The following is a 17172-nucleotide window of genomic DNA, read 5'->3' as shown; positions in this document are numbered from 1 at the left end:
GGCCTAAATTGTGACCTCTTAAGCTCATGAGATCATGAGCTCCATCTTGAGTTATGTCTTGCTCTCCCTTTATATGGTCGAGACCTTTTAAGCTCACATAGTGTAACAGTCAACTGTGTGCTACTGTATACCTTTATCTAATAAAATCTTTCAGTCGTATGACTTGTTGACTAGTAAATACATTCTCTAATTTAAATAAAAAGAAATTACAATGAATTAAAAATTTAATTACAATTTTTTGGAAATGGAAAAAAAATGAACCTATAAAATTTTAACGAAAGAAATATTCTCAATAACGGGATTTTGAAAGAAATTATATGTGAAGTCCCGATGCCAAATAAGACACCAACGTACAAAAGAGCATGCATAAAATAAATATTTACATTGCACCAAAACTATACATCTCATATAAGGTTTACAAAAGGCAGCATCCTGAGACAAAATAGGCTATTTACATTACAAAATACAAACTACTGGCCTCAAGTTAAAACAAACTACAAGTCTGCTCCAAACTATTCCTCCTAAAAGGAATCTAAATAAGGTTCTTCAGTGTTCTTTTCCAACTTTGCATCTAGGGGGGGAGGGTTGGATTTGAGTGAGTCCCAATACTCTGTAAGATAGATAGAAATAATGCAACATAGATAAGTTTAAAAACTTTCATTAATGTATATTTGGAAAACAATATTTAAAAACAAATTAGATCCAATTTCGTTGCCAAGTCAAATAGTCGATATTTCCATCCAAATCGAATATTCATCTTACTCAAATTGTCCCAAATGAGGTTAATACTACATTTAATGGATTTACACAACTCACACACATAGGACAAGATTCATCTTCTAACTCAATTTTAATTAAAAATTAATTATCTTAAATTATGTTTTACTAATTATAAACCTACGTGTGCAGCCACCTACACCTATTTTCAATGAGGGCAAACGGGATACCATCTAGTCATGGGTGGGTGCGCAAATGATTACAAACATACATTCACATATAATATATACAAATGAAATACTCTTAGATCTCTCTATGTCGCCATCATTCATGTCCTTGAGCTCCAGAACATGAATATCAAATTACCCAGAGTCCCTCAAGATAACTGAACTACATGTTCCATAAAGGAACCAAAACCAACACCCATAACTTAGTGGCTTTGGAACAAATAATCAAAGCAAATAACTCTAGTGAATTGAATTTCAACCAGATTCTATATTCAAGTTTTTGACTTTTAATTTTATTTATGTAGTTTAGAGTAATTCTAGAAACTAAAATTTTATATTGTTTATTCTTTTAGACTTAATTTAAATTTTATTAATTTATTTATTAATTAGCGATTAGTTATTTAATTTTTTTATCAACTCAAATTGAGCCGTAAATTTTCATATTTTAATTTCATACATTCCTACTTCATTTTTTTTTATCCCGTGCTCGAGAAAGAATTTCCCTCGTACCTGCACTTGTGGTACAGGAAGCACTACCCGCGAAGATCCCTCAGTGTGCATAGATGTTTGCCAAATCTGCACGGCGCACAGGCCCGCTACAATTACCATGCAGTGTGATAGATACGGAAGGGCGAAGGCATCCCGAATACAGTCCCGGTGCATATACACACACCAATACGCATGGCAACACCGGTTGCCATGTACGTGCCCACGTAACATTCTCGGCACACTCGGTGCCTGACAGTGTCCGATGTGCATATTACACAGCGTTGTTGTGCCAACCCGTGTGGGGGGATGTCCTCAGACAAATCTAGGTGCCCAGCAGCATCCCTTTTCCACGGCTATAACCCAAATATTTCACCTCCATTCAGCAGCAGCGACATGGTGATGCTGCTTTCTGTAAACAGAGCCTTTTTTGCTCATTTCCTCAAATTGATCTTCAATCTTTTGCTTTCCAAACATTATTATCGGTTACCAAACAGATAACTTCAAATAATTTTCAAATCAAACTATTTTAAATTCACGAAAACCAGATTATAACACTCACGCGCACGCACTTTATTTTCCTTTCACACACGCACACAGCAGGATTAATTCACCAAAACATGTTATTTAAAACATTTAAAAATTACATATCATGCATCAACAAGATTTCAGTCTATCGTAATTGATGTATACGCGAAACAGAAGCAAAGTTTGCACGAAGGAATGCTGGAAATTTCAAAAAAGTCTCCTCTGCAACTTGTGATAAGTAAAACGGAGTATGGTGAGAGTTTTGATTAATTTTCAAGTTTATGATTCGTTTAACTTTGAGAAATAATGTCCTAACACTCCTAACTTGTTATTTTAATAACTAACTACAAGATTTTGGAAAGGAAAGCACAAATTAGGAATGAATTTAAACGAGGAACAAACACCTACTTGAACAGGGGTGTTGTTCCGATGCAGCAGCACAATTTCAACTTTCGAAGCTTGGTGTGGTAATTTCGGTCATTAGGTAACGTATATAGGTGATCATAAACATCTAAGGAAATGAGGAAGATAATCTAGAAGAAGAAAAATCAACCTACCTCAGCGTGAAGGATGAAAATCCGTTTTTGTCACGTACCCAGAACGTATGATCTGTTTTGGGTGCATGGTTTCTCTCTAGGTTTCCCTCTCTCTCTCTCTTCCATTTTTCGCTCTCAACCTGCCCTCTCACTCACTTGTTTAACTGGAATTTTTGGTTTGAAGAAGATGAAGACGAAGTTGTGAAGAGAAGGAAGCTTTTAACTGAATTTGGCCCATCATCCGATCATCCAAATGCATGCACGACATCACAGCTGTTGGTGCTTTTGGTGGCCGACCAAGGCTTGCATGGAAGGCCAATTTTTCTTCATACCTGGCCGGTGCTCACGACAGCCCACCATGTGGCTCGGTTATGGCCACAATTGTGGTGTTAGTGGGTGTTTAGTTTATCTTTATATTATACATAGACAGTTATATATATATACACATACACACATCTCTATATTTATTCCTATGTTTATATATTTATACATATATATTTATTTATTTATATATATGTTGACTTACATTTATAAACTTAGTTTAGTCCATATATATTTTATTATTATTTACACAAACACATATATATACTTATATATGCATACACAATTATATGTTTATAAACATATCTATCTTATTCCTGAATTTCTATATTGTTCCGTATAGTTAATATTACATGTTCATATTTATTACATATATATGTCTATCTACGTTTATACACATTTACATACACGTTCATATTTATTACATATATATATGTTTATACACATTTACATACATTTGCGTACACAGTTTTATAAATTATTATATGTATATATATATATTTATTTACATATTTATTTATCCACACATACTTGTTCATTCATTTATACTTAATGTTTACTTATACATGCTATACAAACTCAATAAATTTATACTTAGGTTTAATTATATATATACATATCTATAATTTAATTTTAATTTACTTATATAAATATAAATTTTATTTTAGTTCTTATTATTATTTAATTTATTTAAAGTAATAAAAACTTTAGGTCTTCTTACTATTTACTTAGAGCAACATAATTTTTAGAAGCTTTTAATTCTTATAAATTTTAAGAACTTAATTAAAAATACATTATTTTTTTTAGATTTTATAAATTTAATTCTTTTATTTTAGAATAATTATATTTAACTTATTATTCTATTCTATTTTATTTTTATTAAAAAATTTATATCTGTATATTTATTTAGTTTACATTTATAAATAAAATTCATAAGAATTTCTTAAATTAAATATATAGAAACACACAGGTAACTGTTACATTATAATTTTATTTTCTAAATTGTTATTATTTTAAGTAAATTAAATAATAATAAAATAAAATATACATTTATATATGTGAGCTGAGATGTGGGTATGAATAAATAAACATATGTATAAATACATAAATGAATAAATTATATGTATAAATATATAAACATAGGAATAAATATATAGACGTGTGTATGTGTATAAATATATAATTATATATGTGTAATATAAATATAAACCAAACACCCACTAACACAACAATTGTGGCCATAACTGAGCCACACGGTGGGCTGTTGTGACGACCGGCCGGGTTTGAAGAAAAAAATAGGGCCTTCCGTGCCAGCCCTGGTCGACCACCGAAGGCACCAACGGCTGTGATGCCGTGCATGCGTTTGGACGGTCAGATGAAAGCTTCCTTCTCTTCACAACTTCGTCTTCATCTCTTCAAACCCAAAATTCCAGTTAAACAAGTGAGTGAAAGGGGAGGTTGAGAGCAGAAAACAATAGAGAGAGAGAGAGAGTGACGCACCAGAACAGAGTATACGTTTTGCGTGCATAACAGATAGGAGAAACTTCTTCTCGCCGAGGTAAGTTGTTTCTTCTTCTTGTGAATTGTTTTGTTTATCTCTTTAATGCCTTATGGTCAGTTCTACACAAAAATCCAGCTCTCAAATCGTAGCAGCAAGCTCCAGAACCCAAAACCGTTGTTGCTGCACTTAAACGACGCCTCTGTTCAGGTAAGCGTCTGTTCTTCGTCCAACTCCACTTCTGTTTCGTGTTTCCTTTCAAACATTCATAGTCAATCACTAAGATAATGTGTTAGGAGTGTTAGGATTTTATTTCCAAAAGTAAAACAACTTTTAAATTCGAAATCTAACTCAAAATCATCACTTTGCTCTGCAAGCATAGCTACTATGAGTTGCAGAGAAGAATTCTTGAATTTCCAGCATTTTGTTCATACGATTTAGCTTCTGTCTTGTGCATTTAATGGGTAAGACGGGTAGAAATCTTGTTGATGCATGATTTGAGATTTTTAGATACATTTGACGATTAAACTACTTGAATTAATTTGGTTATGCTGCATGTATTAAGTGAATGTGAGTCGTGATATGTGGTTTTTACAAATTAAGATGATAATTTTTATGCATGAATGAATAGTGTGAATGGGTGTTGGTGATTGATGCTTGGAAAACAAAGAAAGTATTAAAAAAATTTGAAGGAATTGAACCGAATGGTTCTGTCACAAGCATGCAGCACCAAGGTGTTGCTGCTACTGGGCGTGTGCTGTTCTGCAGCTTGCGGGCATGCGTAGGACGTTTCTGGACACCTAGAACAGTTCAGAAATGCCACTCGAGCACGGGCTGAGTTAAAAGAAAAAAGAAAATTTTTAAAATTTGGGATTATGGAAATCATTTGAGATAAAATGGGTTAATTAGTAAGGAAGAATGGTTTAAATTAAAATGGAAAGATAAAAACTATACCTAATAAATAGTTAAATTCTCTTAGTAATATTAGGATTTAAATATAAAAATAAGAAAATTCACAAGTTATAAAATAAACTGAAATATTGAGAAGAATCAATATTTTAATTTTTTATAATTATAATAAAATTTATGAATTTAGGGAAAGATAATAAAGTCTAAGAATTTAACTAAATAAAATAAAAATAGAAAATTTTAAATAAACACACAATTTGCTTTAAATCCGACACACCATACTTCCTTCGAGGGGTATTTGGTTTGCTTATTTGTTTAGGAGCCACTATGTTATGGGTGTTAGTTTTAGTTTCTTAATGGGACATACTTTAGTGGTCCTTAGGGACTCGGGGCGATTTGATATTCATGTTCTGGGGCCTAAGGGCATGAATGATGGCGACATGAAGAGATTTGAGAGAATTACATTTGTATTTGTTATCTCCGATTGTATGTTTATAAACATTTGTGCACCCACCCATGACTAATTGGTATCCTATTTGCCCTATTTGGAAATAGGTGTAAGCGGTTGCGCACGTAGATTTGTAATCATTGTAATTTAAATTATGATAATAGCTATTAATTAAAACAATGTCAGAAGATGAGTTTTGTCCTAGGTGTAGCAGCCCCGAAAATTTAAAATGGAATTTATATTCAAAAATATCAAATGCGGAAGCGAGATCAAAATTTCTGTTAACATCCCTTACACGAAAACAAAAAACGTGCTCAAAATATAAAAGATTAAACTAACAAAAAAAAGAAACTCGAAAGTAAAGCTATGAGTATGACTATGGAGTCTCTAGGCATCCCCTTCGTCGTCCTCCTGCAGAACGGGCTCGGGAACCATGTCTTCCTGATCTGAAATGATTAAATAAGGAATGAGGTACACTAGCCCAGTAAGGACATCACGATATCTCACCGTCACGGAGGTAAAGGTGGGTAGAAAACACAAAAGACCAATGGAGCATGATTTACGACAAATCCTTTTATTAATAATAAAACCTTTACCATCCACTTACCTCGGTGGAATTTATAAAACAATATACGAAAGCAATAACATTATCATAATCATGGAATCATATAAACTGTAAAACATAACACTTATCACGCCTTTTGTAATTCAATCATTATACAACCCCTGTTTTTCAAGTATACACTTATTAAGGTTTTGAAACGTATATGTGTTGCATTATTTTTATCTATCTTACTGAGTACTAAAACTCACCCAAATCCAAACCCCCCTTCCCTTCGAAGATGCAGATTTGGAGGAAAACATTGTAGAACCCCGTTTAGACTCTTTTTGGGAAGTATAGTTTGGAGCAGACTCCGTAATTTATTTTAGACTTGAGGCTAGTATTTTGTAACTTGGTTATCTCTTGTTTTGTATTTTGAAATGTAGATAGCTTATTGGGGCTCAATATACAGTCTTTTGTTAACTTTTTATGGGATGTATAGTTCCGCTGCAATGTAAGTGTTTATATTATGTTTGTTCTATCGGATGTTGGTGGCCCTATTTGGCATCGGGACGTCACACATAGCCATGATTTCTTTTGTGGTCGTGAACTCTTAAACTTATGTGGCCATGATCACTCTTGTGGTCATTAGCTTTTATGTTTCTTTGAGCTTCTATGTGACTTATGATGATTTATGCCACCTTGATCTCTATTGATGCCTTCCTAATCATGTCTATAACTCATTGAAACCTTCCTTATATAGTTTAAAGTAGTTCCTGAGTTTGGTTAAATGTCTTAGTAAATTGTTCTTAATAAGGGGATTCATAAAAGAAAAAGTAGATAACAAATTATTCATAAAAATCAATAGAGATGATATTTTAATTATTGAGAGAAGAGATTTTTTCAATCACATTAGGTTACGTCCTGAAGTTTTTTGTGATGTATTAAGATATGTGATCCCCTGAATTACATCAAGCTATATCATGAAAATTTTCTTATCACGTCAAGACATGTAATGTGTTGACAAACGTAATCATTTAAACCACATCCCATAATATGTTGGAAGTGTGATTCCACGAATCATATAATGATGCGGAACTCAAGATCAACCAACATGATCAGGAACTCACACAATTTCATTTGAGGCATCAAAGAAATTTGATCATATGAAAATCCTCCCTACTTAACCCTTTATAAAGAATGATAGGAACTAAAATCACTAGAAAATTGAGAATTAAAAGAAGAATGGAAAAATGTCACAAGAAATTACCTTGATAAGTAGATCCACTCCTTACTCAACAAGAAGGATGAAGATACTTATCTTAAATAAGACTCATAATATTATTGACTTTAATCTTGAATGCTTACAGTGAAGACTTGATAACCTATTTATAGGGTAAGTCATGTGAATAAAAAGGTAAAAAAAATCTCTTAATTAAAATTGTAATTACGTAGGAAATTAATTAAAATTTAAAGTTTAAATCCTTAAGTAGGTTCAATTACATAGGAAATTATTAAGATTAAAGTTTTAAATTTCTAACTAGATGTAATTACATAAAAAATTAATTGAAATTACAGTCTAAATTCTTAACTAGAATAGATATGGTCTTCCCCTTTTTCTTGGCCGATTGCTTCATTTTCTTATTCATTTCCATCATGTGCTTGAAGCAAATTAATAAGATCATTATGCCATTGGATTAATTGGTTGGGTAGCTTATTTTCTCTAGCTTCTTTAGTGGATCCAAACCCATCTTCCTCATTAATCCAAGCTTGGATGAAGAGTTGGAAAGCTTGTTGTAATCTTTAGGTCGGGCTCCTTGTTATGGGCCCACTTGGCAGGATGATGTCTCTTCTAAGTGGCCCAAGATGATCCATACTCACATCATCTCCCTCCTCTTCAAGAGGATTCGTCCTCGAATCTAGACCTGCATCGAAAAAGGAAAGGTTAACAACATTAAAGGTGGTTGAAACACCATACTTACTTGGGAGGTCTATCTTGTAGGTGTTGTCGTTAATGCACTTCAAGATTTTGAATAGGCTAGCTCCTCTGGGGTCAAATTTTCACTTTTGTTGTTTAGGAAATCTTTCCTTCCTCATATGGACCATACCCAATTTTCAAGTTGAAATGTGACTTGTTATCTCTTTTTATTGGCTTTGCAAGCATATGATTTGTTCTTTTTTGCCAAGTGTTCACATGCCTTGTTGTGTATAGTTTTGACTAAACTCTGCTTTTTATTGTCCGTCCAGACTAACAAGTTCCTGCAAAGGTAAAGGAATTAAGTCAAGTGGGGTTAGTGGGTTAAACCCATATGCAATCTCAAACGAAGATAAGCTAGTGAAAGAGTGAATAGTCTTGTTATAAGCAAACTCCACTATAGGTAAATACTTTTCCCGTGTTTTTAATTTTTTTTCAATTATCACCCTTAATAGGGCTCGTAGAGTCCTATTAACTAGTTCTGTCTGTCCATCTATTTGGGGCTGATAAGTAGCAGAAAATAACAGTTTTTTCTCCAACTTATTCCACAAGACTCTTCAAAAGTGACTTAGAACTTAATATCCCAATCACTAACTATGGTTCTGGGGACACCATGTAGCCGCACGACATCATTGAAAAATAAATTAGCTCTATTTGTTGCATCATTTGTTTTATGACATGCTATAAAGTATGTCGTTTTACTGAATCAGTCCACTACAACGAATATATTATCACAAAATCCATAGACACATCCGTCCATATTGCTGATGGAATGGGTAACGAAGTGTACAATCCGTGCGTTAAGGAACTAGACTTGGCCTACCTACTTGCAATACACTTTTCACACACTCCCTCTATATCCCTACACATGTTAGGCCATTAGAAGTGTTCTTGTAAGATACTTAAAGTCTTAGCTATCCCAAAATATCCCACGAGTCCCCCACTGTGTGACTCACATACTAACAGTTCCCACTGGGAACATACAGATACGCACAGTTTTCCATCTTTAAATAGAAACTCATCATGCCTATAAAACTTCTAGAAGGCACATTTTTCACATACTACATAAATACTAGCAAAGTCACTATCATTGGGATATAATTCCTTAATATACTCGAAGCCTAACAATTTATAATTAAGAGTTGTAAGTAATACATACCTCCATAACGATACATCTGCTACAATATTGTCCTTATCTTTCTTGTACTTGATGATATAAGGAAATGTTTCAATGAATTCCAATCGCTTAATATGTTTGCGGTTGAGCTTACCCTGTCCCTTTAGATATTTTAATGATTCATGATCTGTGTGGATCACGAACTCCTTGGGCAGGAGATAATGCTACCATACCTCCAGTGCTCTCACTAGTGCATACAGTTCTTTGTCATAGGTGGAGTAATTAAGGGGTGCGCATTGAGCTTTTCACTAATATAGGCAATGGGGCGCCCTTCTTGTAGCAGTACTGCTCCTGCACCGATATTTGAAGCATCACATTCAAGCTCAAATATTTTGTTAAAATTTGGTAATATTAGAATGAACGCAATATATACCTTTTCTTTAAGTAAAGTACAAGCATTTTCTTATTTTTCAGTCCATAAATTTGTGTCTTTCTTAACAAGTTCATTTAAAAGTACAGTTATGGAACTGAAATCCCTTACAAATCATTGGTAGAAACTTGCTAGTCTATGAAAACCCTTCACCTTGCTTGCAGTCTTAGGCGTAGGCCAATCTCTAATGGCTTTTACTTTCTCGTCATCTACTTCAATATCCTGTGTGCTAACAATAAAGACCAAAAAGATTAGTTTTTCACTACAAAAGGTACACTTTTTGAGGTTAGCATACAACTTTTCTTTTTGCAGTATCTCTAGGACACTTTTAATATGCTCAATATAATCTTCTAATGATTTTCTATATATTAAAATGTCATCAAAGTAAACAACTACAAACTTACCAAGATATGGCTGTAAAATATGATTCATTAAAAGTATGAAGGTGCAAGGAGCGTTAGTCAACCCAAAAGGCATAACCAACCACTCATATAAATAGTATTTCATTTTGAAGGCAATCTTACACTCATCTTTAGGATTTATATGGATCTGATGGTAGCCACTCTTCAAATCGATGTTGGTGAAGAAGCTTATGTCACTTAACTCATCGAGCATATCATTGAGTCGGGGAATGAGGTGTCTATACTTAACTGTGATTTTATTTACAGCTCTACAATCCACACACATCCTCCAAGACCCATCCTTCTTGGGTACCAATACTATTGGAACTGCACAAGGACTCCGAATATGTCCCTTCTCCAACAACTCCTCTACCTGTCTCTAAAGCTCTTTTGTCTCCTCGGGATTGCTCCGGTAGGAGGGTTGGTTGGGAATCGATGATCCATGGGTGAAGTCGATCTGGTGCTCGATCCCTCATGTTAGTTATAATCCATCTTGTATATCTTCTGGAAATACGTCTTTGAATTCCTGTAAAATAGACAATAGAACACTAGGCAAAGAGGGATTAAGGTCAGTTAAACTCAAATAAGCCTCTTTATACTGAAGTACTATTAAACTTTGTTTCTCACAATATGCTCTCCTCAACTCTTTCTCCCTCACAAGTAGACACTCATTTTTCTCTTATTCTCTTCCATCACTGGGCCTTCTCTTTTCTTTTAGGCCTTTTGCTCTCTTAATGGGCCTTTTTTTCTTGCCTCTTTATCACTCAGTGAGATTTTCTTTTGGGTTTCTTTTTCTTTGCTCATTGGGCCTCTTTTGTTTCTTTTTTTTTTTTGTTTTGTTATTCCTTCCATTGACTTTTTGGTTTTCAACTGGTCTTTGCATACCTCTTTAGGTGTCAATGGGATGAGAGTGTGATTTCACTCGTTAAAGCTAAATGAATAGAGGTTCTTAAGATCGTCATGAGTAACTCACCAGTCATATTGTTATGGTCGCTAGTAAGATGTGACTAACATGTATAAGTATGACATTACAAAGAACTTGATCATGATACCTTCCTATGGTGAAAGTTATCATTACCTGCTTGTTTACTCGGATGTCTCCGCACTCATACAGTCACTGTAGCTGGTATAGGTTGGGGTGCTTGGTATAAGATAATCCCAACTTCTCAACAAGTGTTGTGCTAGCTACGTTGGTGCAGCTACCTCCATCGATGATCATGCTGCATACTTTTCCACCTACAAGACACCGTGTATGGAATATGTTCTCTCTTTGATTATCCTCCTCCTTTATTTGGATGATAAGGGCTCTCCTGATAACCATGGACTCTCCTTGAGCCGCATACTCATTCTTCTCATCCTCATCCTCTAGTGAGGACATGCTATTGCTTTCAGAGTCACTATCGATCTTGTCATTGTCCCTTAACAGCATCACTCTCTGTTTTGGGCATTGGGAAGCAATGTGCCCAGATCCTAAACACCAGAAATATTTGATAGTTCTATGTTTCTGAGATGAGATAATTATTTTACCTTTATAGTCAGGTGTTGCCGCCTTCTCCTTCTTTGCCTCAACTCCCTTCCTTCCCTCTTTTTTCAACCAACTTGTGTTAAACATAGGAGTGGTATGGAATGTTCCCTTACCTTTACTTTTTAGTTGTCTCTCAATCTTCATGGTCATGTGGACCATGTCCTCCACCTCCACATAGTGTTGTAATTCCACCATGCTTGCGATATCTCTATTGAGACCTCTAAGGAATCTCGCCATGGTTACTTCGGCATCTTTTTCTATATTGGTCCTGATCATAGCTATCTCCATCTCCTTGTGTTAGTCTTCGACAGACATAGACCTCTGCGTTAAATGCTGTAATTTTTTATGCATCTATCTATAGTAGTAAAAGGGTACGAATCGTTTTCGCATGATTGCTTTCATTTCTTTCGAGGAGGATATTGGTCGCTCTCTATTATACCATCTAATAAAGAGTGGTTGATCCCATCACACTAAGGTGTAGTAAGTGAACTCTACCGCTGCTAGTTTGATCTTCTTTTCCTCATGGTAGTTATGGCAATCAAAGACAAGTTTTACCTTTCTCTCCCGCTCCAAGTATGCTTCAGCACCATTCTTACCGTTGAAATGTGGTATTCTCATATTGATGGTGCTGATAATGTTATCCCTCCTTTCTTCTTTCCTCTCTACCCTATCTTCATCCTCATTATTACAGGGACTGACCTCGTCCTCATGGTGTTGAGTCTTAGGCCATTTGGTGTTTGGGGGCCCACACCTTGCCTCTCTTCGGCCACGACTTAGATTATCCACTTTTTTACTGAGTCGTGTCAATTCTGCTTGCATAGCCTCCAAAAAGAGTCTTATGTTGGCGGGGCTTTAGTGATCGCTTGATATCTTTAGAAAAGAGTTGGCTGCAAAAAAGGTTAGTAATAACAAATAAAGATTCTTCACTGATTCTCTCATGTTTTACTCACTTGGCTTTTACCCTCTGATATTCTCACAAACTCTTGCCTTTTACCTTTCTATCTCCCACCCTCAAGTTAAGTGTCGTATAGATCCTCTTGAATTAAACTATTCTCAAGTATTATTTTAAGACACTGCAAGGAGTCCTATAGAACAAATACCACACCAATACTAAAAATAAGAGTGTAACACACAGATGAAGAGGTAGTTTGTTATTAATTACGCTAAGCTCTAAGATGTAATTTAAATGCTTAGATGTATAAGAGAATTAAAAATTAGAATAATAAAAGAAATTGAGAGCCGAGAAAAAATTGATGGTTTATATAAGATGTAGGGATTCTGTATTGGCCCAAGGAAAAATCTGAAAGATATTCCTGTCAATTTATTCCCGATGTATGTTATGTTCTATATAAAAAATGTAGCCTTTAATGAACTTTGTAAGTGTGAATGCACGTGGTTGTAAAATAAATTGTAGAATAAAAGGGGATTTTGCGTTATGAAGAGGTGGTTCTTGCACCATTTCAAAGAAGGATAGTTGAGTACCAAAAAGGTTTGTACTTTCTCGATGAGATTTCTTTTCTTTGTTTCCTTTCTTTTCTCTCTTCTCTTTTTTTCTTTTCTTTTCTTTTCTCTGTTTTTCTTTTCTCTTCTTTTCTCTTATCTTTTTGCACAGAAAATAAAATTGCAAGAAAAATAGATTAAAAAAAATAATAGGTACTCAATAACGATTTTATCAAGCCAAGAAAGCAACAATTGAAGTTATGTCTTGCTTGGATCGATTTATGAGATAATCCTTTTTTTTAATAGATGAATAAAAAAAATAAACAGTGCAAGAATTTAAAAGTGCAAAGAAAATGATAATAGGTTTATATGGAGCCAAAGCTTTGATACCAAATGATGCGGAACCCAACGTCAATCAATGTGATCAGAAACTCACATAATCTCATTCAAGGCACTAAAGAAATTTGATCCTATGAAAACCCTCCCTACTTAACCCTCTATCAATAACTAAGATCACTAGGAAACGGTGAATTGAAAGAAGAATAGAAAAACTTCTGAAGTAATTACTTTGATAAGTAGATCTGCTCCTTACTCAACAAGAAGGATAAAGACACTTTTCTTGAATAAGACTCATAATATTATTGATTTTAATCTTGAATGCTTATCATGAAGACTTGATGGCCTATTTATAGGGTAAGTCATGTGAATAAAAAGGTAATAAAAATCTCCTAATTAAAATTGCAATTGCATAGGAACTTAATTAAAATTTAAAGTTTAAATCCCTAACTAGGTGCAGTTATATAAGAAATTACTTAAAATTAAAGTTTTAAATTCCTAGCTAGTTGTAATTACATAGGAAATTAATTAAAATTAAAGTTTAAATTCCTAACTAAGATAGATATGGTCTTTCTCCTTTTCTTAGCCCATTGCTTCTTTTTCTTACCCATTTCTGTCATGTGCTTAAAGGAAGTTGATAAGACTATTATACCCTTATGTTAATTGGTTGGGTAGCTTATTTCCTTAGGCTTCTTTGGTGGATCCAAACTCATCTTCCTCATTAATCCAAGCTGGATGAAGAGCTAGAAAGCTTGTTGTAATCTTTGGGTCTAGCTCCTTGTTAGGGGCCCACTTGGCATAATGATGTCTCTTCCAAGTGGCCCAAGATGATCCATGCTCATGTCACATAAGGCATTCTAATAACTCATATAACATATGATGCATTTAATAAATAAAAACTGAAATGAAATTTTTGAAAAAATAATGATATTTTAGAATATGGATCATATAAAAAATGTTAAGTTTTTGAATTCTTACTTTTAAGAATCTTATTTGAGTTAGTGAATAATGAATTTTGATTCATTTCTAAGATTCTTAACCTACTTCCTTGTTAACTTTCTTACACTTGATTATCATTTTTAAATCAAGAATGTTAAGGAACATTGATAACTAATTACTAATAAAAATTCTTGATTATTATATTTTTGATAATATCGATTGAAAATAAGTATGATAATATGTGTGAAAGACAGCTAGAAAAAATTCTAATATTTGATATTTGGAACTTGACAATTATGAACTTAAAAAGATTATATATTTTTAGATAATGTACATATGAAATTGACGAATAAAAATATTTGTGTTAATTGATTAATATTTTGTGATATAAATGGTGGTTGGTAAACAATAAATTAACTAAATTGATATATATTTCTCAAATGATGATTGATATTCTTTATACAAAAAGAAAAATGAGTATATTTGGTCATTATATAACATATAAAATATACACATTTATGTGAGATGCTTATTGGATATCATTAAAAATTGATGATATTTTAATGTGATAAACTTATTGAATATCTTTAATATTGATGATACTTCAATATGATATGTTTATTGAATATATTTGACAATTGTTGATATTTTAATATACTGAATTTATTTAATATCTCTAAAGATTGATAATGATTTTGATAACACCCTTTTTGGCTAAGAATTTTTTTTTTGTCTTTTTTATCTTATTTATTTATCCTTAAGACATCAAAAAGGGGAAAATATTCATTTTTAATCCAATATACCTTTTTTTATAAAAGTGAAGAAAAAGGGAGGATCAATTCATAGTAGCAATGACTCCTTAGGAGAGAAAAAGCTTTGAAAGAAAAATATTTGTAACAAAAAGTCTTATTCCCTTTCATTAGAAAAACTATTCTCATGTCCTTGGTTAAATAAGAAAAGTTGTAGTAAGTAGTTTTCATGAGCTTTTTGAGATATTTTGTTGAATATAGGACAAAGGTTCTCATTTTTTACTTGTTAGAAGAGTAGAGAGCACATAGTATGAGGAAAATCTTTTAATTCATCTTCGATGCTCCTTTACATGTTATATATATGTGCTTTGAAAATTAAGTTTCATCATCCATAAAAAGTAGAGAAACTATCGAACTAAGATGATTGATTTTGACAAATGACATAAACTTACTTTTGAATTAATGATGTTGATTGAGTTTTTAAGTTTGCAAACATGTTGTAACTCAAAAAAACTAAAATAAATTATGAAAGTCTACAAGAGCATCAATAAGAAGAGAAACAAATTGAAGGCCAAGAGTTATTGTTTTTACTTACCTTCTATGTAAATTGTGTAACTCAATATTGATAGCTCAATTTTTTATTTTTCACTCATGAATCCCTTTGAAAAGTTTATTTTTCTTGGAAAAGAAAATTTTACTATTTTTTAAAAAGGTAATTTGGTAAAAAAATATTTTTAAAATATATATTTTCAAATGGAGATTTTATGTGTGTTTCAAAATACAAGATATTTTAAGAAAATTTTAATTGGTGTCACACTAGAGATGATTTTTAAAACACACAAATTAAAATTAGTGTGATACCGCCACCTTAGAACTGAATCAAGATCAACATGGACAGGGCTTTCCGTGGGAGCACTGAGACAGCTTGTGCTGGTGTGATTGAAAGAGATAGTAACAGTCAGTGGCTTGGGGGGCACTGTAGGAACATTGGTACTTGCTTTGTCTTGCAGGCTGAACTTTGGGGGTCCTGGATGGTTTCACACTGGCTTGGAACTTGGGCTTGCAGCATGTTATCTTGAAAATGGATAGTGCCTTCCCCGTCCAAGATCTGAATAAACTTCTCAACAAAAAGGTGATTTCTCTCAATGCTAATTCCAACCTACCTGGTTCTGGCTTTTAAGGCTTGGCTTATGAAAGATTGGATTGTGAAGATATAGCATGTCTACTAATAAGGGATTCATTGTGCTGACTACTTGGCGAATTTGGCCTTCTTCTGGCCCCCTGGACCCTTTCAGATACATCACCTTCCTACGAAAATACTGAGCATCATTCGTGAGGACCTCATTGGGACCTCCTGGCCTAGAACGTGTAATACTTAAGCATTTAGTTTCCGCGTTGTTGTGCTCTTCTTCCCCTTTGTAACAAAAAAAAATTAGTTTGAGGTGCTGATGGACAAGCATTAGTATTAGATGCATCTTTTTCAAGTATGTGGAGATTACATATTGGACTTGTGCAAAAATGAGTGCCATCTGTGAAGTCATGGAGTTATCCTTTACAATAATAGTGGAATTATTATTATTTTAATATACTCTCCAAAATAATTACTGAAGCACACTCATAAGTAATAATCATTTATTGTATCTGGAGTAATTTGCACAAAATACATAAAAAATCGAACAAGATAAACAAAAATGTTGATGAATTAACATATTTTTATATTTAAATATAAATAATATATTACTTTACTATTTCATGAATAAGTTCAAACATAAATAAATGTCAATAATATCATGTACATATAAATAATATATTATTTTAATTTAAAATATTGCATGATTGAAGTGAAATAGTAATTGCATGTTTTAATAGATTTTTGAGTTGTAAATTAAATTGTTGAATGAAATGGCTATGATGGAATATTAGTAATGCATGAAATAGCATGATATTTGTATTAAGGTGCATGAATATATTATGAAAATGGACATATAGGCCAACACTGTAATGTTTATGCATGGCATTTACAATGATATAATCCGTTAGGCTATTATA

The 17172-nt window shown here is 33.1% G+C and overlaps 2 long non-coding RNA genes across 2 annotated transcripts; one reads left to right on the top strand and one right to left on the bottom strand.

Annotated features, from left to right (window-relative positions):
- Positions 1-363: 363 nt before the first annotated feature.
- On the bottom strand, positions 364-2907 carry LOC148253370 (uncharacterized). The gene is made up of 2 exons (XR_015812812.1): positions 1455-2907; positions 364-610 (listed from the first exon to the last, which is right to left on the bottom strand). It is a non-coding gene; the product is annotated as an uncharacterized LOC148253370 (long non-coding RNA).
- A 1158-nt stretch (positions 2908-4065) lies between these two features.
- LOC148253369 (uncharacterized) lies at positions 4066-16650 on the top strand. Its single transcript, XR_015821719.1, has 3 exons — positions 4066-4373; positions 4452-4523; positions 16022-16650. It is a non-coding gene; the product is annotated as an uncharacterized LOC148253369 (long non-coding RNA).
- Positions 16651-17172: the final 522 nt, after the last annotated feature.

The sequence above is a fragment of the Carica papaya genome, chromosome 6 (assembly GCF_054855325.1).
Source record: "Carica papaya isolate Zhongbai chromosome 6, ASM5485532v1, whole genome shotgun sequence".
Lineage (NCBI taxonomy): Eukaryota > Viridiplantae > Streptophyta > Magnoliopsida > Brassicales > Caricaceae > Carica > Carica papaya.
This window is presented reverse-complemented; position numbering and strand designations above follow the sequence as displayed.